Below are 26,256 nucleotides of genomic sequence, written 5' to 3'. Positions count from 1 at the left end.
AGAATATGGTACTCTCTCTATTATTATTATTATTACTTTTTTTTTATACAATACTCTTGCATAATTCCTGTTACGTTGAGATGTCTCGCTGCTCGCCGCTATTGCCGACAGTGATGTGCGCGCCGTACGACATGACCTCCGAGTTTTCATTCCGCCTCACTGAAACTCCAGAGACTGGGTTAGCCATGGCTATACACGACAATAAATTTATAGTTGCAACTTCCTTCTCTATCTGATGCGGTTTTCGGGATCAAAGCACACCTTTCCAGAAGCAATGTAATATGGCCGAGCCAGGGGTGGTTCCTGTTGAGGATTCAGTCGCCCAACACACGCCAGCTACACAGTATGTCACGAATATCCAAGTATAAGTCCCTGGTTATTCATCTGTGACAGTCACGAGCAGCACGCTAAATCCCCAACCAGCACATTGGCATGGTAGGCTTTATGCTCGCATTTCTCTCGTCTAGGGCACCATTGGAGTCAAACGCTCACAGGATCACCCCGACTTGCAAGACAACGATGCTGGCGCAGCTTTGCAAAAAAAACTATACTGCCCATATTCATCCTCGAAATCACGCAATATACCACAATCTTGCAGTGCACTGACGCGTGCCTGCAAGCATTGGTATGAACGACTCACGAACTGGTTGTGGCCGCTATGGAGCGTATCACGACTTCTCAGAACGCTTCTATGAGCACGTTCTTGTATGCGCCCGTTTGTGCGACATCTCGTCACTCATCATTATCCCTCAACATGGACACCAGATAGGAAGGGACAAAAACATTGCTCATGAAAAGGTAGTGTCTCCTACTCCATCGACATTGGAGATCGCGAACATAAACAAAAAGAGGATAGCAGCAGTAAATTCTTATGCAAGACAACGCAGCGTGTTAATACTTTAGCAATCTTAATCTATTAATGTAACGATTATTGTTCCCCGAAGAAAGGTTCATACATTTGCCTATTCTAATATGTACACCACTTAAACTACTATTATTCCACGAACTTCTTTGTGTGAGAGAAGTGGTGGAGTCCTATGGACTAGCGTCAATCCCTTCTTAGACTCCCCCTCCTCTGACGTGCATTAGGATTTGGAGGTCTAATTTCTATCTCCCGGTTCTCCTGTTGTCCTTGATTTCGCTCTCTCCAATTACGGTCGCTTTGCCGTTCGTCATTCCTCCTGTCCCAGATTGCTTGTCTAGATTGACCCTGTTCTCTGACGTTTTGGTTTCCGTGTCTCTGGTTTCCATAACCTTGAATAGCGTAACCTTGATTTCCGTAACCCTGGTTTCCTAACTGACCAGTCCGATTATGCGATCTGTTGTCGTCTTCCCTTGCTGGCCCGTGGTATTTGTTATTTTGCGCCTTCTTCCTGTCCTTTGCGTCTTGTTTATCGAAGACTACTTCGAGTTCGCGCAGTAGACTCTTGAATGCATCTATGTCAGATCCACACTTCCCGACAAGTGTCTGTTGATACCTAACTGGCAATTTGGAAAAGCAAAATTTAATGATTTCTTCGTTGCTATATGGACTATCTAAAAACTGATTCTTCTTGAGTAAATCATCAAAAAATTTGGTTGCGCTTCTATGCCCGGACACTTCCAGTTCAGGACAAAATATTATTTCCTCTTTAATCCTGTCTTGCGTTTCCTTTGACCAGTAGGTACGCAGGAATGCACCAACAAATTCCTGATAGGTCCGACACGTCGCTGCCACACCCCGCATCTTTTCCGCGGCTTGGCCTTCGATGTGTCCACACATGAATTCTAATTTTGCGTGGGTTGGCCATGATGACGGTAATGAATTAGTAAACTGCGTCACCCAGCTTTTCGGATGCATCGACCCTCCATTATCTCTGAACTTTTGGAATTTTAGTATCGACAGGAAGTGATTGTGATCAAAATTCTGTCCGATCCTCGCACTGGTGTTGTCACTCGTTTCCGATACTTGCACGTCTGCTGAGTGTCCTGATCTATCTTGCTGACAACTGTGATGTGCTACGTCTGTATCACAGTGAAAGTGGCATTCAGCATTCGCTCTTCTAAGTGGGCTGCAATTATTGGAGCTATTACTCTCTGTTTCTGCGTGTGCATTGTTAGTTCCGCACTCTGTCACTGGGCTAGAGCACGGCGGGCTTTTCCTCGGAGATACAATTCTGTGTACTACATCATTGGTATCCGAACGCGCAGTGCTCGTGTGCCCGTTTCGCTCTAGTGTTGCTATCCGACTCTCTACTTCTTTCATTCGTTTCGTGATGTTCGTAACCACGATATTACCTTGAGTCTTTAAGAATGCTAGGGATTTTGAGTGGGATTGTGTTGTACGTCGCAAGCGACCTGCGAGTTGAGAAGTTACTTTTGCGATTTTCATTGCCCCTGTTGCTGCCGTTTTGGCTAGGCCTGCTACTTTTTGTGCTACCAATGACATTTGTTTGGCTTCTCCACATTCTTTCTTTATTGTTAGTAATTCCCCACGAATTTTCCCTATATGCGAAATTATTGCCTGAGTGTCCTTCTTACGCTGTTCGTCAGCTTCTTCCTTCTCCTTCTTGCGTTGTTCGTCAGCTTCTTCTTTCTCCTTCTTGCGTTGTTCGTCAGCTTCTTCTTTCTCCTTCTTACGCTGTTCGTCAGCTTCTTCTTTCATTGATCGTAGGAAGCTCAGTATTGGGTTAATGTCATCAATTTGATCCTCGTCACACATGGGTGATGTAACTCTGGACACCTGGGCGCTAGAGCTCTGACGTGGCCGAGCTGGCCCCTGTCTGCTCTCGTTCGTTTGATTATAAACTTCTGCTACCGTCTCGACCTGTGTGACTGTCTCTGTTTCATCCTCTACCTCACTATCATAATCACGGCCGCAACGCTGCTCTAAGATCGCGTCCAAATCACCTTCCTCATCAATGACCCTGGCGTCCTGTCCTGCTAAAAATGTGCCCATCTCATCTCCGAACCTATTCCCGTCAGTAAACTGCCCCTTATCCATTATTCTATCCTCTTTTGTTTTAGCTTCGATCGATAATAGTCGTGCCTTACTTCTCGTTATCATTCATGAAACACAAATTTATCTAGAATGCACAATTAAATTAATCTACTCCATATATTTTTACACATAGACATAAAATTTCAACAACGCTGTTCCAATGCTGTAATCACAAACACAATTTGATGTGGTACAGAAACCGCACACAAATCCGACAAAGTGCGATGTGGTACGGACACCACATCAACGAAACACAAAAAAACAATGAACAAAAAAAATATATACACTGAAAACAAAAACTGTAATCATGCGCCGCTACTTAAAACTAAATGCGGAACTACCAGAAAAAAAACTTGGGTATTAATCATTAAAAAAAATTAGAGAAAAAAAATTTGAATGTTCGTACTAAGAATACTGTTTGTTAATCAGTGATTCTCAGGAAAGATCCTGGCAGGGTCGCCATATTATGCGAGGTGCTGGGGCTAGCAGTGTGTTTATCACTAAATTCTATTAGAATCCACATATGTCAATCATGCTCTAAGCCCCCCCTATTCTAACTCCGACTTTTGCTGTTGCACAAGGATAAGAAAAATACGCGAACTGACTCTAATCAACCCTGCCAGTGGAGTAGAAGAGAGTTTGGCACCTGCAATAATTTAATTTGATAAATAAGTTAAATAAACAAAGGTTTCATTACCATAGTGAGGAATGATAGGGTTGCTCTATCGATTAACAGAATGAAAGTTCTGTCCAAAATAACAATATGATTTATTAAGACTAAACACAGAATAGTAAAAGAAACACAGGAAATATAATACATCAAATTGGCTCAAATTTGGAGATTCATACAAACACTGTAAAGGTGAAGTTGTCCCTAAACCAAATCGTGAGGTTTAAGACGAGGTGGTATGTGGAGCCAATTCCTTGCCACTCAAATCTCAAGAGAGACACACAGCTAACCCAACAGTAATTGCTGCTTCTCAAGACGGAACAAAGTTAGGAAAAGACGAACAGGCGCGCTCTGCTGAGCTCTGATTATCACCTAGGAAAATCCCTGTCTGCCGGTGCTGCGGACATACATTACCAAACTGTCTTCTTGACTGCCAGGACACGATCTGGCGTACCGGAGCCGTTGGCTGGTTGCTTCGACGTCCTCGACCGACAGGCGACTGCCGACTACCCCTGAGCACCCGTACAGGCCGAACACACAACATTCCCGCCCGCACGACAGTGGCCGTGGTTACGTACCAATCAGCAACCCGAAAACCGGCGGAAATTCCACTCCATTGCCGGAGCACTACCATTCCAGCAATGGAGATTCTTGGCGCCAATTTCTGTGCTGATTTTGCTACATCACGGCGCTATGCCCTGAGCAAACCAATCACCGTTACTATTTTGCAGAAAGTGCGGGAATTTTCCCGCCACAACTGCCTGGGTACACAAGTCATTCCCACGCCTCGCTGGTAGCCCGCCAGAAAGTGTTTTCGCTAAGTTTCTCCGAAGTAACGGAACCTCTAGCCCAGCCGCTACTTCACACCCCAGCGGGCGTGTCTCTTGACAATGTCGGCGTCTGCAAAGCATTCACTCGACTGCCTCACACACGTCAGCTTAACCCGCCTGTCACCGGACCACCCGGGTGACGAGAGACGCTGCGTGGGAAGTCCACGTGTGAAGGAATAGCGACTTCCCACCGCATGCACTTAGAGAGGAGAATCGTAAGATAGAAATATGAGAGGGGGCTCATGCCACCTCTCAACTTCCTCATCCTCCCTACAGTGGAGATGTGATCCCTCTGATTTTCATTTTTCTGGTTCACTCGAGTGGGCACTACGCGGAAAAAAGTTTTGCAAAAACGAAGCGGTCAAAGAATTTTTGGGAGTGTGGCTTCAACAAAAAGAAAGACTTTGAAATACAAGGTGATTATCATTAAAGTTCAACTTTCAAACCGCTGTAGAAATGACACTATTAGCCAGAATGACACAAATTGCAACGGAATTTTATCGCAAAAAGGGGAAAACGTATTGCAGAAGAAAAGTACATAGTTATAAAATGTAGCAATAGATGGCGCTGTAAGCATCATAATTTAATAATGGTAGACTACAAATGACAAATGAATCAATGCTTAAGGTGTACGTACTAGTCAGTGTGCATGGGTGTACAGGTGTGATACTGTTAGTTACGTAAGCCCATCTACCATGGCAAGGTATTATCACATCGGATGGGAAAAATCGGTTTTTAATTGTCCTGAGGCCAAAAGCTACACAAAAAGCATTAATAACATCGATTTTTAATTGTCCTAAGGACAAAAACCGCATAAAAAGCATCAATCAAAATCAAATCGAATTATTAATTTCCGTGTGACTGTCGCAAAAGATGTTCAATATGCTGTCCACCGTTTTCTGCAACGAGTTTAAATCGAGAAACAACAAGTTCCACAACTGATCGAAGTGTTCCCGCGGTCACGTTCAGCATTTGTTGCGCAATGCGTGCCTTCAAAGTGGCTAAGTTTGCAGTCGGAACACTGAACACAACATATTTCAGATAGTCCCACAACCAGAAGTCATACGGATTAAGATAAGGTGATAGAGATGGCTAAGCCTCAGGTAAATGGCGGCTGATAAATCTATCATTTCCAAAATGGCCCTTCAGCAGCTGCTTAACTGGATTTGCAATGTGTGGAGATGCACCATCTTGCATAAAAATGATCCCATCCACACATTCACCCGGTTGGAGAACTGGAATGACGTGGTTGCGCATAAGACACCCATGGCGCTTACCAGTGACGGTACAGGTAACAGGACCGGAAGTACCTGTCTCTTCTAAAAAATATGGCCCTTTTATAAATGATGACGTAAACCCGCACAACACAGTGACCTTTTCAGGATGAAGTGGTACTGGTTGATTTGCGCGTGGATTTTCCGTTGCCCATATTCGACAATTCTGTGTATTGACATATCCTGTCAGATCTAAGTGGGCTTCGTCTGTCCACAAAATCTTCCACGGCCAATCATTGTCCACTTCCATGCGAGCAAGTAATTTTAAAGCAAAGAACTCTCTTGCTGGCAAGTCAACAGGAAGCAACTCGTGCACATGGGTAATTTTGAACGGATAGCAAAGAAGGATGTTTCGTAGGATTTTATGCACCGTGTTCACTGGTATGTCCAATGTTTGGGCAATTCTCCATGCACTACACGTTTTCACACTACCACTCGTCTACTTCTGCATTGATGTGGCCACTGCATTCAATTAGTTTCCTCCCTCTGCAAGGTTGCACACCAAAAGAACCCGTCTTTTCGAATTTACGCATCATTTTCTGCAGAACCACAGCAGTCATCGGACCAATGCCTTTTTTCTAAACCCTTCAGTGTCCCGAAATTCTGCAGGGCGACGTGTGCACAGTCATCATCCTTGTAATACAGCTTTACAACCAGAGCGCGATCCTTCATTGAGACAGTCACGCGGAACGTCGCAGACGCGAAAGGAGAAAAGCCGTGTACCCGGCGTGTTTATACCTACTTCAATGGGTCGTGCGCATGACAGGTGTTTTCATTTACGTATTCTGACACTTACAGCGCCGTCTAGTGATCAATTTTCACACTATTTTTCTTCTTCTGCCATACGTTTTCCCCCTTCTCCGATAATATTCCGTTGCAATTTCACGTCATTCTGACCAGTAGTGTTATTTCTACAGCGTTTTGAAAGATTAATTTTAATCACCGTGTATATCTGCTATGGGGAAGGGGGGGGGGGGAGGGTACTGTATAGAACAGAAGTACCCTTGCAACTTCTTTGCATCAGGTATAAGAGAACGAGTTCATCGTTGGGACTAGTATATTAATATTGTAGGGATTATGTTCAGTAGTAGTAAGTCTCATTTTGAAAAAAATACGCATTTTCTTCCACATAAATTAGTCTCTTTAATTACTGAATGGCCCTCGCAAATAGTGAATGACTGCAGGAGGTACTCGACAGCCCACCGATCGATGGATACATAGTGTGTCAGAACATTTCTTCCCACCCCGCACAGGCCCCCACCCCCTGCACCCATCTCCCATTGCATCACACCATGCATCCGTTTCCTTTTTGCCCTCATAGATGGTACGCTGGACTGTAATCGAGCTGTTGTTACCGTACAGCATCCACTTTACTTTCATAATTGTGTATAATTTGATGTAGATTACAAGTTTCAGCGACTTTGAATTGTAAAGGGTGACCTCGAACTCCCCCGACTAAATTGCGGAGGATATTCAGGGATGTTTTCTGAGTATTTTGGTGCAAGGCACTCGATGATGGATTCAATAAAAGTTTGATAGGTCTTTCTGTTCATTGTGTAGGGAAAATGCAGTCCTCCGCTAATAAGAATACCATGCGTTATTGATACCAGACGTATCTGCAAACATACCTGAACAGCCTTGAGACCTTGACGTCTGAGTCGATATCCACCTCGACTGCTAGCTCCCATAGCTTCTATCTTTTGCAAACGTGTCGCCTAAGAACACGTGCGGGCTTCGTCAGTCATGCAGTGTATCTCACGACCAGTAGAAACAAATAAAGGTAGCAGTTCACATTACTATATCACATTTACGCAACGGCACACAAAAAAATGTTTTTTGGTAAACAGCGTTCATCGAAACATTGTTCATTTTGGATGCCCAAAAAAATGGTTCAAATGGCTCTAAGCACTATGGCACTGAACATCTGAGATCATCAGTCCCTAGATTTAGAACTACTTAAACCTAACTAACCTAAGGACATCAACACAGCCATTCCCGAGGCAGGATTCGAACCTGCGATCGTAGCAGCAGCGCGGTTCCGGTTTGAAATGCCTAGAACCGCTCGGTCACAGTGGTCGGCTTTGGATGCCTATTCGGCTACGAAAACCACATATAGCGATAGTGGGGGATTGGGTAGCTGATAGGACAGGTTGAAAACTGGACATGTGCGGTGTCCCTATAAGATTGATTTTGGTATGCAATACGTGTAAAAACTAAGTAACGAAAGTTTATGTATACTAATAATAGAAAGCACGGAACAAAATAGAAAAATCCTGAATTCTTTGTGTGAATCGCGAGGGAATTGGAACGAGAACAATTAAAATGTACAACATCCGTTTTGAGCTTCCCTAGGACATATTACATGCGGCGCTTAGCATCTTCATGTACATAATATCAAAGAGGAGCAGTGTACGAACAACTATCACGTTAACATAGATAATGTAATAATCCGCGATATGGATTTGAGACGACATATATCACCATACTGACGTCATAAGATTCCGGGCATTAGTGATATACGAGGTCCAACCGCAGACGTAATGCACGCGAGAATGAGAGGCGTTTTAAGGCACTTTACCCACGCACGTGGGGAAAACCCGAAGAGTGTCTTATCAGGATCACAGCAGTCATACATAAGAACAGGATAAAAAGGTTTTATTTTATGGGCAAATTCGGTGTTTTTTACCATATTTCGGGGTTATTTTTTGCCAAAATTGGCGTAGATTGTGTCCAGATTTTGTGTTATTCTTGCAAATTAGTTAATACCCTTGGCAAATTCATTATTATTTGTTTTACAAGTTAAGTGTATTTTTGTAAATTTGGTATAATTTTTTTCCAAATTTTCTGTTTGGTTTGATGCAGCTTATCACAACCTCCCTTCCTGTTTCAACTTTCTCACCTCAAAGTAGAGCTTGCATACTACATCCTTCATTATTTGTTGAATGTATACCAAACTCCGTCTTCCCCTGCCGTTTTTACCCTTTACAGCTCCCACCGTACCATGGCAATTATTCTTTGATGTCTTATCACAGGTCATTTCATCCTGTTCCTTCTCCTTGGCAGTGTTTTCCGTATGTTCCTTACTTCAGTGATTCTTTGAAGAACCTGCTCATTTCCTATCCCCCCACTAATCACTTTCATATAACATTCTCATAAATTTCTTCCTCAAAACAAGGCTGATGTTAAATACAAGCAGACTTCTGTTGGTCAAGAATGACCCTTTCCCTTGTGCTAGTATATTTTGATATCCTCCCTTCCTCGCCCGTCCCTTGTTATTTTGGTTCCAAGGCCATAGAATTCCTTAACTACGTCAACATCGTGGTCGACAGTTGTGGTGTTAAGTGTGTTGTGCATCTCATTCTACTACTGCTCATTACTTTCTTCGGTTTGCTCTCACTCCGTTTTCTCTACTCTTTAGAATGTTGTTTCCGTTCAATAGGTCCTGTAATTTTTCTTCACTTTCACGTAGAATGTCAACGTCAGCAGCAAATTATGTCATTGATATTTTTGCACCGAGAATTTCAATCCCACTCCTAAACCTTTCGTTTACTACAGTCATTGCTTCTGTGATGTATAAATTGAACAGTAGTGGCGGAAATGCACCTCTGTCTTACACCATTTTTCACCCGAGGTCTTCGTTCCTAGCCTTCCATTTTTATTGTTCCCCATAGTTGTTGTTGTTGTTGTTATTGTCTTCAGTCCTGAAACTGGATTGATGCAACTCTCCATACTACTCTATCCTGTGCAAGCGTCTTCATCTCCCAGTACTTACTGCAAAGAACATCCTTCTGAATCTGCTTAGTGTATTCATCTCTTGGTCTCCCTCTACGATTTTTACCCTCCACGTTGCCCTCCAATGCTAAATTTGTGATCCCTTGATGCCTCAGAACACGTCCTACCACCCGGTCCCTTCTTCTTGTCAAATTGTGCCACAAACTCCCCTTCTCCCCAATTCTATTCAATACCTCCTCATTAGTTATGTGATCTACCCATCTAATCTTCAGCATTCTTCTGTAGCACCACATTTCAAAAGCTTCTATTCTCTTCTTGTCCAAACTATTTATCGTCCATGTTTCACTTCCATACATGGCTACACTCCATACAAATACTTTCAGAAACGACTTCCTGACACTTAAATCTATACTCGATGTTAACAAATTTCTCTTCTTCAGAAACGCTTTCCTTGCCATTGCCAGTCTACATTTTATGTCCTCTCTACTTCGACCATCATCAGTTATTTTGCTCCCCAAATAGAAAAACTCCTTTAATACTTTAAGTGTCTCATTTCCTAATCTAATTCCCTCAGCATCACCCGACTTAATTCGACTACATTCCATTATCCTCGTTTTGCTTTTGTTGATGTTCATCTTATATCCTTCTTTCAAGACACTATCCATTCCGTTCAACTGCTCTTCCAAGTCCTTTGCTGACTCTGACAGAATTACAATGTCATCGGCGAACCTCAAAGTTTTTATATATTCTCCATGGATTTTAATACTTACTCCAAATTTTTCCTTTGTTTCCTTTACTGCTTGCTCAATATACAGATGGAATAACATCGGGGACAGGCTACAACCCTGTCTCACGCCCTTCCCAACCACTGCTTCCCTTTCATGCCCCTCGACTCTTATAACTGCCATCTGCTTTCTGTACAAATTGTAAATAGTCTTTCGCTCCCTGTATTTTAACCCTGCCACCTTTAGAATTTTAAAGAGAGTATTCCAGTCAACATTGTCAAAAGCTTTCTCTAAGTCTACAAATGCTAGAAACGTAGGTTTGTCTTTCCTTAATCTTTCTTCTAAGATAAGTCGTAAGGTCAGTATTGCCTCCCGTGTTTCAACATTTCTATGGAATCCAAACTGATCTTCCCCGAGGTCGGCTTCTACTAGTTTTTCCATTCGTCTGTAAAGAATTCGCGTTAGTATTTTGCAGCTGTGACTTATTAAACTGATAGTTCGGTAATATTCACATCTGTCAACACCTGCATTCTTTGGGATTCGAATTAATACACTCCTGGAAATTGAAATAAGAACACCGTGAATTCATTGTCCCAGGAAGGGGAAACTTTATTGACACATTCCTGGGGTCAGATACATCACATGATCACACTGACAGAACCACAGGCACATAGACACAGGCAACAGAGCATGCACAATGTCGGCACTAGTACAGTGTATATCCACCTTTCGCAGCAATGCAGGCTGCTATTCTCCCATGGAGACGATCGTAGAGATGCTGGATGTAGTCCTGTGGAACGGCTTGCCATGCCATTTCTACCTGGCGCCTCACTTGGACCAGCGTTCGTGCTGGACGTGCAGACCGCGTGAGACGACGCTTCATCCAGTCCCAAACATGCTCCATGGGGGACAGATCCGGAGATCTTGCTCGCCAGGGTAGTTGACTTACACCTTCTAGAGCACGTTGGGTGGCACGGGATACATGCGGACGTGCATTGTCCTGTTGGAACAGCAAGTTCCCTTGACGGTCTAGGAATGGTAGAACGATGGGTTCGATGACGGTTTGGATGTACCGTGCACTATTCAGTGTCCCCTCGACGATCACCAGTGGTGTACGGCCAGTGTAGGAGATCGCTCCCCACACCATGATGCCGGGTGTTGGCCCTGTGTGCCTCGGCCGTATGCAATCCTGATTGTGGCGCTCACCTGCACGGCGCCAAACACGCATACGACCATCATTGGCACCAAGGCAGAAGCGACTCTCATCGCTGAAGACGACACGTCTCCATTCGTCCCTCCATTCACGCCTGTCGCGACACCACTGGAGGCGGGCTGCACGATGTTGGGGCGTGAGCGGAAGACGGCCTAACGGTGTGCGGGACCGTAGCCCAGCTTCATGGAGACGGTTACGAATGGTCCTCGCCGATACCCCAGGAGCAGCAGTGTCCCTAATTTGCTGGGAAGTGGCGGTGCGGTCCCCTACGGCACTGCGTAAGATCCTACGGTCTTGGCGTGCATCCGTGCATCGCTGCGGTCCGGTCCCAGGTCGACGGGCACGTGCACCTTCCGCCGCCCACTGGCAACAATATCGATGTACTGTGGAGACCTCACGCCCCACGTGTTGAGCAATTCGGCGGTACGTCCACCCGGCCTCCCGCATGCCCACTATACGCCCTCGCTCAAAGTCCGTCAGCTGCACATACGGTTCACGTCCACGCTGTCGCGGCATGCTACCAGTGTTAAAGACTGCGATGGAGCTCCGTATGCCACGGCAAACTGGCTGACACTGACGGCGGCGGTGCACAAATGCTGCGCAGCTAGCGCCATTCGACGGCCAACACCGCGGTTCCTGGTGTGTCCGCTGTGCCGTGCGTGTGATCATTGCTTGTACAGCCCTCTCGCAGTGTCCGGAGCAAGTATGGTGGGTCTGACACACCGGTGTCAATGTGTTCTTTTTTCCATTTCCAGGAGTGTATATTCTTCTTGAAGTCTGAGGGTATTTCGCCTGTCTCATACATCTTGCTCACCAGATGCTAGAGTTTTGTCAGGACTGGCTCTCCCAAGGCCGTCAGTAGTTCCAATGGAATGTTGTCTACTCCCGGGGCCTTGTTTCGTCTCAGGTCTTTCAGTGCTCTGTCAAACTCTTCACGCAATATCATATCTCCCAATTCATCTTCATCTACATCCTCTTGCATTTCCATAATATAGTCCTCAAGTACATCGCCGTTGTATAGACCCTCTGTGTACTACTTCCACCTTTCTGCCTTCTCTTCTTTGCATAGTACTGGGTTTCCATCTGAGCTCTTGATATTCATACAAGTGGCTCTCTTTTCTCCAAAGGTCTCTTTAATTTTCCTGTAGGCAGTATCTATCTTACCCCTAGTGAGATAAGCCTCTACATCCTTACATTTGTCCTCGAGCCATCCTTGCTTAGCCATTTTGCACTTCCTGTCGATCTCATTTTTGAGACGTTTGTATTCCTTTTTGCCTGTTTCATTTACTGCGTTTTTATATTTTCTCCCGTCATCAATGGAATTCAATATTTCTTCTGTTACCCAAGGATTTCTACTAGCCGTCGTCTTTTTACCTACTTGATTCTCTGCTTCCTTCACTATTTCATCTCTCAAAGCTACCCATTCTTCTTCTACTGTATTTCTTTCCTCCATTCCTAGCAATTGTTCCGTTATGCTCTCCCTGAAACTCTGTACAACCTCTGATTTAGTCAGTTTATCCAGGTACCATCTCCTTAAATTCCCCCCTTTTTGCAGTTTCTTCAGTTTTAATCTACAGTTCATAACCAATAGATTGTGATCAGAGCCCACATGTGCGCCTGGAAATGTCTTACAATTTAAAAGCTGATTCCTAAATCTCTGTCTTACCATTATATAATCTATCTGATACCTTCTAGTATCTGCAGGATTCTTCCATGTATACAACCTTCTTTCATGATTCTTGAACCAAGTGTTAGCTATGATTAAGTTATGCTCTGTGCAAAATTCTATCTGACGGCTTCCTCTTTCATTTCTTACCCCCAGTCCATATTCACCTACTATGTTTCCTTATCTCCCTTTTCCTACTCTCGAATTCCAGTCACCCATGACCATTAAATTTTCGTCTCCCTTCACTACCTGAATAATTTCTTTTATCTCATCATACATTTCATCAATTTCTTCATCATCTGCAGAGCTAGTTGGCATATAAACTTGTACTACTGTAGTAGGCGTGGGATTCGTGTCTATCTTGGCCACAATAATGCGTTCACTATGCTGTTTTTAGTAGCTTACCCGCACTCCTATTTTTTATTCATTATTAAATCTACTCCTGCATTACCCCTATTTGAATTTGTGTTTATAATCCTGTATTCACCTGACCAAAAGTCTTGTTCCTCCTGCCACCGAACTTCACTAATTCCCACTATATCTAACTTTAATCTATCCATTTCCCTTTTTATATTTTCTAACCTACCTGCCCGATTAAGGGATCTAACATTGCCGGCCGCGGTGGTCTAGCGGTTCTGGCGCTGCAGTCCGGAGCCGCGGGACTGCTACGGTCGCAGGTTCGAATCCTGCCTCGGGCATGGGTGTGTGTGATGTCCTTAGGTTAGTTAGGTTTAGGTAGTTCTAAGTTCTGGGGGACTTATGACCTAAGATGTTGAGTCCCATAGTGCTCAGAGCCATTTTTGGATCTGACATTCCACGCGCCGATTCGTAGAACGCCAGTTTTCTTTCTCCTGATAACGATGTCCTCCTGAGTAGTTCCCGCCCGGATATCCGAATGGGGGACTATTTTACCTCCGGAATATTTTACCCAAGAGGACGGCTCAAAATGGTTCAAATGGTTCTGAGCACTATGGGACTCAACTGCTGTGGTCATTAGTCCCCTAGAACTTTGAACTACTTAAACCTAACTAACCTAATGACATCACACACATCCATGCCCCAGGCAGGATTCGAACCTGCGACCGTAGCAGTCGCACGGTTCCGGACTGCGCGCCTAGAACCGCGAGACCACCGCGGCCGGCCCCAAGAGGACGCCATCATCATTTAACCATACAGTAAAGCTGCATGCCCTCGGTAAAAATTACGGCTGTAGTTTCCCTTTGCTTTCAGCCGTTCGCAGTACCAGCACAGCAAGGCCGTTTTGGTTAGTGTTACAAGGCCAGATCAGTCAATCAACCATACTGTTGCCCCTGCAACTACTGAAAAGGCTGCTGCCCCTCTTCAGGAACCACACGTTTGTCTGCCCTCTCAACAGATACCCCTCCGTTGGGCTTGCACCTACGGTACGGCCATCTGTATCGCTGATGCACGCAAGCCTCGCCACCAACGGCAAGGTCCATGGTTCATGGTTGTTGTTGATGTTTTGAATTACCAGTCTTTCATATGGTTCAAGTGGCTCTGAGCACTATGGGATTTAACTGCTGAGGTCATCAGTCCCCTAAAACTTCAACTTGTGTTATTCTTTCTCGACAGTTCCCACCATGGATGAGCTCTGCAACATGTGAACGTGTAGGTAATCGAATATGCACATGTAACTGTAGTATTCAGAGTGTTTGTTTCATTATTTCACATTAAAGACGACTGCGAACTTTGGGCTGAGTGTCGCTTTCAAAACTGGCTTGTGGCCTGATGTGATCAGGGCGACAGACGTCCACCTCGAATGGGCAAGCAAATCGATCCGCAGCGTTGTGGAAGTTTACACTAAATTCTGTTCGGAATACAGGTATGCAGGTGTGAGTCTAGAGTAATAAACTCATGCGCTTTCGAAGTCCACCCGATTAGGCAAGCATCAGCACCGTGGGCGACCCTCTCCAGACACGTCATCGACCTGGGATCTTATTGAGTGGAACATAACTATCTCCAGTGATGAGTCCCGCTTCGAACTGAGCCCCGACGACCAGCGATGACGTGTCTGAAGACGCCCCGGACAGTGTTGGGTTACCAACTTGACTGTCGCCTGCCATATGCGAGGAATGATGGTCTCGCGTGGCATTTGATATCATAGCAGGATGCCGATGCTTGTCATGCGTGGCATCCTCACAGCACAACGGTAGGTCGACGATACTCTCATGACCCGCTTTGCTGCCATTCATGGCAAGCCATCCTGCGCTTATATTTCAGCAAGATAATGCCCGCTCGCATACGGCGAGAGTTTCTCCTGCTTGTCTTCGTGCTTTCCAAACCGTACCTTTGCTAGCAGGGTCGCCAGGTCTCTCCCCACTTGGAGCATAGTGCGCAGGGCCCTAAAACAAGCTCGGGATTATAACGATCTAACGTGCCATTCCAGGGTTCGATTCCCGGCTCGGTCGGAGATTTTCTCCGCTCAATGGACTGGTTGTCGTATTGTCCTAAACATCATCATTTCATCCCCATCGACGCTCAAGTCGCCGAAGTGGAGTCCGATCGAAAGACTTGCACCCGGCGAATGTTCTACCCGACGGGAGACCCTAGTCACACATTTTATTTAACGTGCCAGTTGGACAGAAGCTGACATTGCATCCATTAGGAGTACATACAACGACTCTATCAGTCAATGCAAAGCCGACTCACTGCTCGCATAAAGACCAGAGGTGGACCAACGAGTTACTGACTTGCTCAATTTGTGAAGCTCTTTCTCTTGAACAAATCATCCAAGTTTTCTGAAACTGATATCCTTTGATTGTCTGCACATGTAAATCACATCCACTGATTTTCGTCGCATTGTGATACTTTCTTCAAGGCGCGTCGTTCTTTTTATCTCAGTGTGTAGTCAAGTAACTTGGCGAAGGTGTACGTGGATCAAAGTTAAACGTAGCGACGCGTAGATGAGTTATGAATGTTACAGCAGTGCACTGTGTGTCAAGGACGATGACGTAATCAGTCGGCTAGAGGCTTGCGTGGGAAAGCGACTGTCACATGCCTCCACCCATTAGACATTAGTTTATGCAAACGCATAACTTCCGCATGCGGTGGTCTACTCAGAGAAAAAAAAATCATTATGCAGTCGGAATCGCAGGCGCTTTGACAAGATGTAAATGTTCTGCAGTAGAGACGTAGTTTTGTGTTAGTTTCATAACGTCGCTACATTAGATATAAAACTAAGAAGCGAAATATAATGACGCTGAAGCGAGAGGGAATTGTGAATCATAAAGAATACAGATAAGCGACATTTATCCCTACTGATAGCATGGTGACGTCTGAGCCGTACTTTCAAAAATACAGCATCAATTTAACAGTGTCCTACTTCCTATTTCTCGGAGAGATTAATTAATAAAAAAGTGTATGCGTAAATTACTTGTGACGAGTTGGTCGCTATAACGAACTTTTAATGACCTGAATATGAGTGCCATACCATCATTGTATAAATTTCCAATAAAGACTAATTCATTTTATATTGAAAATAAAAGTCGCATACTCTGAAAACTTGGCCATGTCTCATCTTATAGAACATATTTCCCTTCTGTCCTTGCAGGCTGTAACTGATATGTACAATGCTGCCTAAGAACAGAAAACATTTTATTCCACTCCACTCTATAAATATCTTTCTCCAAATCTACGAAAACAAAGTTCAAGTATGATTCCTTGAAGCCGGCCGGGGTGGCCGAGCAGTTGCAGGCGCTACAGTCTGGAACCGCGCGACCGCTACCGTCGCAGGTTCGAATCCTGCCTCGGTCATGGATGTGTGTGATGTCCTTAGGTTAGTTAGGTTTAAGTAGTTCTAGGGGACCGATGACCTCAGAAGTTAAGTCCCATAGTGCTCAGAGCCATATGATTTCTTGATTTTCGGGAATCTGCTATTACTAGCCGTGATGTTAAAATTATGTCTCGAGTGCCCCTGCTGCCAGTGAATTCAAACTGGTACTGTCATAATTCATACATATAAAAAATGGATGTTCTTTATATGTATGTAATGTATGTTCCACATTTTTTCCTAAATCACTGTTGGGGTATAAACCATCGAGCTATCAAAGGGGCGGGGGTGAGTGTAAACAATTTAGTATAGCTCACCATGTACGAATTCGCAGCCTTTATTCACCCAGTATTTCAGAATGAGAACGCTTAGTGACTTGAAACAGACCTTACACATAATTTCAAGCATTAACAAAACTGTTTCTTTCATGACAACACAAACAACATGACAGGAAAAATATTGTCGCCTACTACATTTTCGCAGTTCATGCAAGACTGCTGCACTAGGCATGACGTTTTAATTTATTACTTCCTTATTACTAATTGAATTCACGACACATTTTGCAGACAGTATTCACATGTACCACTGAATTTATCTGCAAAATTACACTAAAGAGCCAAAAAAAGTGGTACACCTGCCTAATATAGTGTAGGGCCCCCACGAGCGCGCAGAAGTGCCGCAACACGACGTGGAATGGACTCGACTAATGTCTGAAGCAATGCTGCAGGGAATAGTGCTGGAGGAAAATAACACCATGAATCCTGCAGGGCTCTCCATAAATCTGTAAGAGTTCAAGGAAGTCGAGATCTCTTCTGAACAGCACGTTCCAACGCATTCCAGATATGCTTAATAACGCTCATGTCTGGGGAATTTGGTGGCCAGCGGAAGTGTTTAAACTCAGAAGAGTGTTCCTGGAGCCACTCTGAAGCAATCCTGGACGTGTGGGGTGTCGCAGTGGCCTGCTGGAATTGCTCAAGTCCGTCGTACTGCACACTGGACCTGAATGAATGCAGGTGATCAGACAGGATGCTTACATATGTGTCACCTGTCGGAATCGTATCCAGACGTATCAGCGGTCCCATATCACTCAACTACACACACCCCACACCATTACAGAGCCTCCACCAGCTTGAACAGTCCTCTACAGACGTGCAGGTACCATGGATTCATGAGTATGTCTCCATACCCCTACACGTCCATCCGCTCTATACAATTTGAAAGGAGACTCGTCCGACAAGACAACACGTTTCCAGTCATCTACAGTCCAACGTCGGTTTTGACGGGCCCAGGCGACGGTGAAAGCTTTGTGTCGTGCAGTCATAAGGGGTATACAAGTGGGCTTTCAGCTCCGAAAGCCCATATACATGATGTTTCGTTGAATAGTTCGCACTCTGACATTTGTTGATGGCCCAGCTTTGAAATCTGCAGCAATAGGCGGAAGGGTTGCACTTCTGTATTGTTGAACAATTCTCTTCAGTCGTCGTTGATACCGTTTTTGCAGGATCTCTTTCCGGCCTTAGCGATGTCGGTGATATGAGGTTTTACCGGGTTCCTGAAATTCACGGTACACTCGTGAAGTGATCGTATGGGAAAATCCCCGCTTCATCGCTACCCCGAAAATACCGTGTCCCATCGCTCGCGCGCCGGCTGTAACATCACATTCAAACTCACTTGCCTTATATAGGCATTGCCTACCACAGCTCCGTGTTCTGCGTGTTTAAGTATCTCTGTATTTCAGTATGCATGCCTATGCCAGTTTCTTTAGCGCTTCAGTGTATATATGGCAAATACCTCAAACGATACGGCGTCATAAACACTGAGATGTGTGAAAACTGGCAGGTCATGTACATCGACCTCTGTACGCAACACATTTCGCAGATAGTATATAAATGTAGCACTGAATGCACCAGCGAAACTATGTCATAGTAGGACACGTTGTTCCGGTAATATGACGTCATGGATATTGAGCTGCGTCAAATCAAAACTGCAGGACGAAATTTACTACAGCTACATGTGAAATAGGTATACAAACATGTTTGAAATAGGTTAAATATATGTGAAATAGGCCCTATAACTGACAAGTGCGTACTCTGGCAAAGCCACGGCTAAAAGGTTTCTTCTAAACCCCTGGATCGATTTCAACGAAACGTGGTACACATATTACTATCTGGAAAGAAATAATGTGGGGGTCAGAGCCAACAACCTGCTAATAGGGTGGACGTGATAACGTAGAAGAGGAGTGAGGACGAGATAGAGAGAAAAGGAGACGTGGACACAGATACGAGCGAGGAGGAGATGGACGCAGTGAGGGAGAGGGAAATCGACAAACAAGGGGAAGTGGAGGTGATGAAAAGTGAGTTGGGGAGGAGGAGACCGCCGGAGAGAGTGGGAGGACGAAATGCATACTGGGAAGGGAAAGGAGGAAATAGAGGGAATGAGGAGGAGACAGAGGGGCAGGAAGATACGGACTCAGGGGGTGTGGTAGAGGAGATAGACATAGGCGGAATGAGAAGATCGTTAGGGGGAGCAGAAGCAGATGGACAGAGATAGTGGGGAAGAGCAACTGGACGATGAGAGGGGGAAGTGGCAGATGGAAAGTGAGAGGGACAAGTGGAGACAGACAGAGAGAGAGATGAGAAGCAGAGGGCGAGGAAGATTTATAGAGAGAGCAGTAAGAAGGAGATTGGCTAATAGAGATGGAATAAATACATACCTGAGCAACGCCGGGTACGCAATTAGTCTACTATAATCTTTTGTTTTCCATTTTGAAATTTAGAGGGAAACACTGAATTTATACACTAATTATGTTATACTGTGCCTTGATTTTCAGTTGACGTAATTTCTACTGCAGAACTAAGAAGATTTTCCAGACACTTCTAATGGGCACAGTGGTAAGACTCTGGACTCGCTTTAAGGACGACGGTTCAGCTACCCAGATTTAGGTACTTCGTGGTTTCCTTAAAACGGGTAAAGCACCTACCAAGTGATTCGTTCGAAAAGAGCACTGACTAATTCCTCCCTATACTACAACAATTAGATTTCCACGGCGCCTCTAATGACCTAATCTCTGTTTACTTATCTTGTTGCTGTTTTCTGTGCTACCTTATTGCCTTCACCGAGCAATGTCGGGCAATGGTTATCATTCTGGACTCGCATTCAGAAAGACAACGGAGGTCCTCGTCCGGCCATCCATATTTAGGTTTTCCGTCATTTCCCTAAACCGCTCCAGACAAATGCCGGGACGGTCCCTTTGAAAGGGTACGGACGATCTCCTCCCCCGCCTTTGAATAAATCCGAGTTTGTGCTCCGTCTCTAATGACCTCGATGTCGACGGTCCCTTTGAAAGGGTACGGGCGATCTGCTCCCCCGCCTTTGAATAAATCCGAGTTTGTGCTCCGTCTCTAATGACCTCGATGTCGACGGGACGTAAAACACTAGTTTTCCTTCCTATCCTTCAATTAACTTTTCCTTCTCAAATCAACGTGCCCCTTGTTCTTTGCTCTCTAAAGCTGCTTTTTGTCAGTAAGTAAACACCGTGTGCTGTACCCTGTTGCAGTTGTCTCTAGACTATACAGGGTGGTCCATTGATCGTGACCGGACCGAATATCTCACGAAATAAGCGTCAAACCAAAAACGACAAAGAACGGAACTTGTTTAGCTTGAAGGGGGAAACCAGATGGCGCTATGGTTGGCTCGCTAGATGGCGCTGCCATAGGTCAAATGGATATCAACTGCGTTTTTTTAAAATAGGAACCCCCATTTTTATTACATATTCGTGTAGTACGTAAAGAAATATGAATGTTTTAGTTGGACCACTTTTTTCGCTTTGTGTCAGATGGCGCTGTAGTAGTCACAAACACATGGCTCACAATTTTAGGCGAACAGTTGGTAACAGGTAGGTTTTTTAAATTAAAATACAGGACGTAGGTACGTCTGAACATTTTATTTCGGTTGTTCCAATGTGATATATGTACCTCTGTGAACTTATCATTTCTGAGAACGCATGCTGTTACAGCGTGATTACCTGTAAATACCACATTAATGCAATAAATGCTCAAAATGATGTCCGTCAACCTCAATGCATTTGGCAATACGTGTAACGACATTCCTCTCAACAGCGAGTAGTTCGCCTTCCGTAATGTTCGCATATGCATTGACAATGGGCTGACGCATGTTTTCAGGCGTTGTCGGTGGATAACGACAGCAAATATCCTTCAACTTTCCCCACAGAAAGAAATCCGGGGACGTCAGATGGTGCGGGCCATGGTATGGTGCTTCGACGACCAATCCATCTGTCATGAAATATGCTATTCAATACCGCTTCAACCGCACGCGAGATATGTGCCTGACATCCATCATCTTGGAAGTACATCGCCATTCTGTCATGCAGTGAAACATCTTGTAGTAATATCGGTAGAACATTACGTAGGAAATCAGCATATATTGAACCATTTAGATTGACATCGCTAAAATGGGGGCCAATTATCCTTCCTCCCATAACGCTGCAGCGTACATTAACCCGCCGAGGTCGCTGATGTTCCACTTGTCGCAGCCATCGTGGATTTTCCGTTGCCCAATAGTGCATATTATGCCGGTTTACGCTACCGCTGTTGGTGAATGACGCTTCGTCGCTAAATAGAACGCGTGCAAAAAATCTGTCATCTTCCCGTAATTTCTCTTGTGCCCAGTGGCAGAACTGTACACGACGTTCAAAGTCGTAGCTATGCAATTCCTGGTGCATAGAAATATGCTACGGGTGCAATCGATTATGATGTAGCATTCACAACACCGACGTTTTTGAGATTCCCGATTCTCGCGCAATTTGTCTGCTACTGATGTGCGGTTTAGCCGCAACAGCAACTAAAACTCCTACTTGGGTATCATCATTTGTTGCAGGTCGTATTTGACGTTTCACATGTGGCTAAACACTTCCTGTTTCCTTAAATAACGGAACTATCCGGCGACCGGTCCGGACACTTGGATGATGTCGTCCAGGATACCGAGCAGCATATATAGCACACGCCCGTTGGGCATTTTGATCACAACAGCCATACATCAACACGATATCGACCTTTTCCGCAATTGATAAACGGTCCATTTTCACACGGGTAATGTATCACGAAGCAAATACCGCCCGAACTGGCGGAATGTTACGTGACACCACGTACTGATACGTTTGTGACTGTTACAGCGCCATCTATCACAAAGCGAAAAAAGTGGTCCAACTAAAACATTCATATTTCTTTACGTACTACACGAATATGTAATAAAAATGGGGGTTCCTATTTTCAAACACGCAGTTGATATCCGTTTGATCTATGGCAGCGCTATTTAGCGGGCCAACCATAGTGCCATCTGGTTTCCCCCTTCAAGGTAGGCGAGTTTCGTTCTTTATAGTTTTTTCGTTTGATGCTTATTTCGTGAGATATTTGGCCCGGTAACTATCAATCGACCACCCTGTATAATAAAAAGCATCTGGATGCATATTAGTGGACATTAATATCGAGCGTGTCCACTCCTCGCCTATATGATGGCTTCAGCTGTGCTGAGAACATTGTCAATGATATGTCTGAATGTCTGTGGAGAACAGTCGTCACCGGAAGAGGTTGTGAAGATGGGAGCCGGGGGCCGCACTGAAGTTAACATTCTAACTCATCCCTAATAAGTTCCATTGGGTTCGCGTCGGGACTCTGGGCAAGTCAGACCGTTTCAGGAATGTTACTTTCCACAAATCACTGCCTCACAGATGCTACTTTACGTCACGGTACATTTTAATGTTGTTACATCACTCGTCGTATAGGTACTCTTCCTGTACTGTACGCAGCCCACAGTGCTGTAAATTGCTTTCACATCCTTCTGCATCTACTGTTACTACGCCCTAATCACGAAGAACATCCCCAGTCGGTAACACCAACTCTCCGTACTTCACTGTTGGCAATATATTTTCTCTCTAAGCATTCATCAAATCCAAACCTTCCCATCGGATTGCTGCAGAGTATAGCATCATTCATCTTTCCAAATCACTATCTTATAGTCATCCACTGTCCAATGTCCCTTGGCACTCACCGCAGAAATGTGTGACTGAAGAGGAGCGGTTCTAATACTAATGATCCGTATATCAGCTTAAAAGTCATTGTTACAAAGTTTGATGATAATTAAATGCATTTTTCAGCCCCTCACGTAACTATGTAACTGCGTGGTTATGTAGTACTATAAACTGCAATGTAAATAAAACAGCTCTAAATTGGATGATGTAATGAGCAAAAATTTTAATACTCGGCTTACTTCGTGAATGCATTTCTGGCTCCTAGCTTCTTCTTGCCAAGGTTCGAAGTAAAGGTCCAGGTTTGTCGAGCAGTAGCGAAGATACCTATTCACGTTTTCACCATATTTTGTTCTATTTTCCGTCTAGGAATAGCAAAACAATGCCATTTATGCAACAGCCTTCTGTATATCGCTAAAGAGAGTCTTCTTAATCAATAAATTCGTAAAACATTCCGAACGCATTTTCAATACAAGCTACAATTGCCAACGTGGTAGAGCCGGCCGGTGTGGCCGTGCGGTTCTAGGCGCTTCAGTCTGGAACCGCGTGAACGCTACGGTCACAGGTTCGAATCCTGCTTCGGGCATGGATGTGTGTGATGTCCTTAGGTTAGTTAGGTTTAATTAGTTCTAAGTTCTAGGCGACTGATGACCTCAGCAGTTAAGTCGCATAGTGCTCAGAGCCATTTGAACCATTTTGAACCAACGTGGTGGAGATTCTGTTGTCAGCACAAAGACTAATTTACAAGACCCAAGACCGCGTCCTAACGAAGACTGTACTACCTGAGCTCGAGATAAAAGCTAACTACTTTTGGTGTACTTGGCAAACAGTGTATTACAGCTTGAATTTGTGTATTGTTCTAAAACAGGCAGCTGTTCTAATTAATTTTTAATTTTTGTGCATAGTTTTCTGCATTCATGAGTGAACAGTTAGAAGAAAACATGCCAGTTGAGATTAGTGAAATCTATAAAAATAAAACTGATTATATATTATTATCCGTAATTTGGAATAGAATTTTGTAAAAATTACGGCGTATGCTATACAGCAAAAATAATAAACATTTTATATATTCTCTCACATGAATATTTTAAATCAAAAATTCGGTTTACATTCGAAAGATTATAACAGTTCTTGACTTAGCAGATAATAAAACGTTATGAGAAATTTCGTAACCAGAATATTATGAAGTGTGAAATATATCCCATTTATGGTCAAAAAAGACACATGGGATTTATAGGATAACTAGCTGGGGTACCCAGTTTCGCTCAGGGACTTGGTTTGAGATTGTGTGGCAGCTGGAATAAAACGATAAACTACATGTGTATCGGACTTCATATTTATGGTGAGGATAAGGTTATCATTGTTCCAATTTTGTCAGTGCTCCCCTCACATATTGTTGCGTCTCGAAAGTGGGTGTATTCTTGCGTGCGTTGTTTCTTCTGATTCAGTCATATGTAAAGCATCCGTTCCGCTTTTGTTTTTGCTTACATACCTACCAGGAACTGCTGGAATAAACGGCGAGTGTTGAGATCGTGACTGTGCGTTTCATCGCCCCTGATCATTAAGCGGTAGGCATAGAACACCTTTGAAGCGACTTTTTGTTTGTTTCTACGCCTATTTCAGGTTGGATTTGTTTCACATTAAAATGATATCCGTCCTCTCCGTGCAGAAATATCAGTGGATGTTGGAGGGCATCAAATGAACTATGTGTCTCTGCAATGCGTTGTCGTCCTTCTTTTCTTTGTTGTACAATTATGTCACGGCCTGTGGTTTCGTGGTCCGCAATTACGATGGCGACTTCGTCTTTCTGAGGTGCATTAAATCTACGGTAGTGTCACACCCGGCGGTCTTTTGTCAGCTCGAATTATAACTTTATAGTCATCAGAAATCATACGGTCTAGTGCTGTTTTGAATATATGAATCAGTTCCCAGAGTGAGATTTTCACTTTGCAGCGGAGTGTGCGCTGAAATGAAACTTGGTGGCAGATTAAAACTGTCTGCCGGACCGAGACTCGAACTCGGGACCTTTGCCTTTCGCGGTAAAGTGGTCTACCATCTGAGCTACCCAAGCGTGACTCACGCCCCGTCCTCACAGCTTTACTTCTGCCAGTACCTCGTCTCCTACTTTCCAAACTTTACAGGTCTCCTGCGAACCTTGCGGAACTAGCACTTCTGAAAGAAAGGATATTGCGAAGACATGGCTCAGCCGCTGCAGAGTGAAAGTCTCATTCTGGAAACATCCCCCAGGCTGTGACTAAGCCATGTTTCCGCAATATCCTTTCTTTCAGGAGTGGTAATTCTGCAAGGTACACAGGGGAGCTTCTGTAAAGTTTGGAAAGTAGGAGACGAGGTACTGGCAGAAGTAAAGCTGTGAGGACGGGGCGTCACTCGTGCTTGGGTAGCTCAGATGGTAGAGCACTTGCCCGCGAAAGGAAAAGGTACCTAGTTCGAGTCTCGGTCCGGCACACACTTTTAATCTGCCAGGAAGTTTCATATGAATCAGTTGATTGTATTTGTGTTAAGATCCTCTCTACAGCTCTACCTACTTTTCCTCTCAACCCACTAATAATTGTGTATCGTTGATCAATTTCTGTTTCTTTATTTCCGATGAAATATGGTTGCAGAAATTTATGGTCTTCGTTGGGTAGTGTTAATAATGATCCCATGTTGTAATAGAATTGCCCTTGGCCGCGCGGGATTAGCCGAGCGGTCTGAGGCGCTGCAAATGGTTCAAATGGCTCTGAGCACTATGGGACTTAACTTCTGAGGTCATCAGCCCCCTAGAACTTAGAACTACTTAAACCTAACTAACCTAAGGACATAACACACATCCATGCCCGAGGCAGGATTCGAACCTGCGACCGTAGCGGTCGCGCGATTCCAGGCTGTAGCGCCTAGATCCGTTCGGTCACCCCGGCCGGCTAAGGCGCTGCAGTCAGGGAGTGTGCGGCTGGTCCGGGCAGAGGTTCGAGTCCTCCCTCGGGCATGTGTGTGTTTGTCCTTAGGATAATTTAGGTTAAGGTAGTGAGTAAGCTTAGGGACTGATGACCTTAGCAGTTAAGTCCCATAAGATTTGACACACATTTGAACATTTTTGAACATTTGCCCTTGGACGAAAAAAAAAACACAATCAGTTTTATCTCTGTTAGTTATGATCGAAGTGACACCGAAAGAACTCATTTGGAAGCAGGTGTTGTACGCTTTTATATTTTGAAGGAAGTGTTTTGATTCTGGATTTATCCGGTCATGTAATGTAAAAATTCCTGGACAAATGCTTCCAGTGGTGGTAACAGAATTTTTCCGTTCATGTAACAGTGTGCTTGCCCTGACGCT

This window comes from Schistocerca nitens, chromosome 6 (genome assembly GCF_023898315.1).
Source record: "Schistocerca nitens isolate TAMUIC-IGC-003100 chromosome 6, iqSchNite1.1, whole genome shotgun sequence".
In the NCBI taxonomy this organism is placed as follows: domain Eukaryota; kingdom Metazoa; phylum Arthropoda; class Insecta; order Orthoptera; family Acrididae; genus Schistocerca; species Schistocerca nitens.
This window is presented reverse-complemented; position numbering follows the sequence as displayed.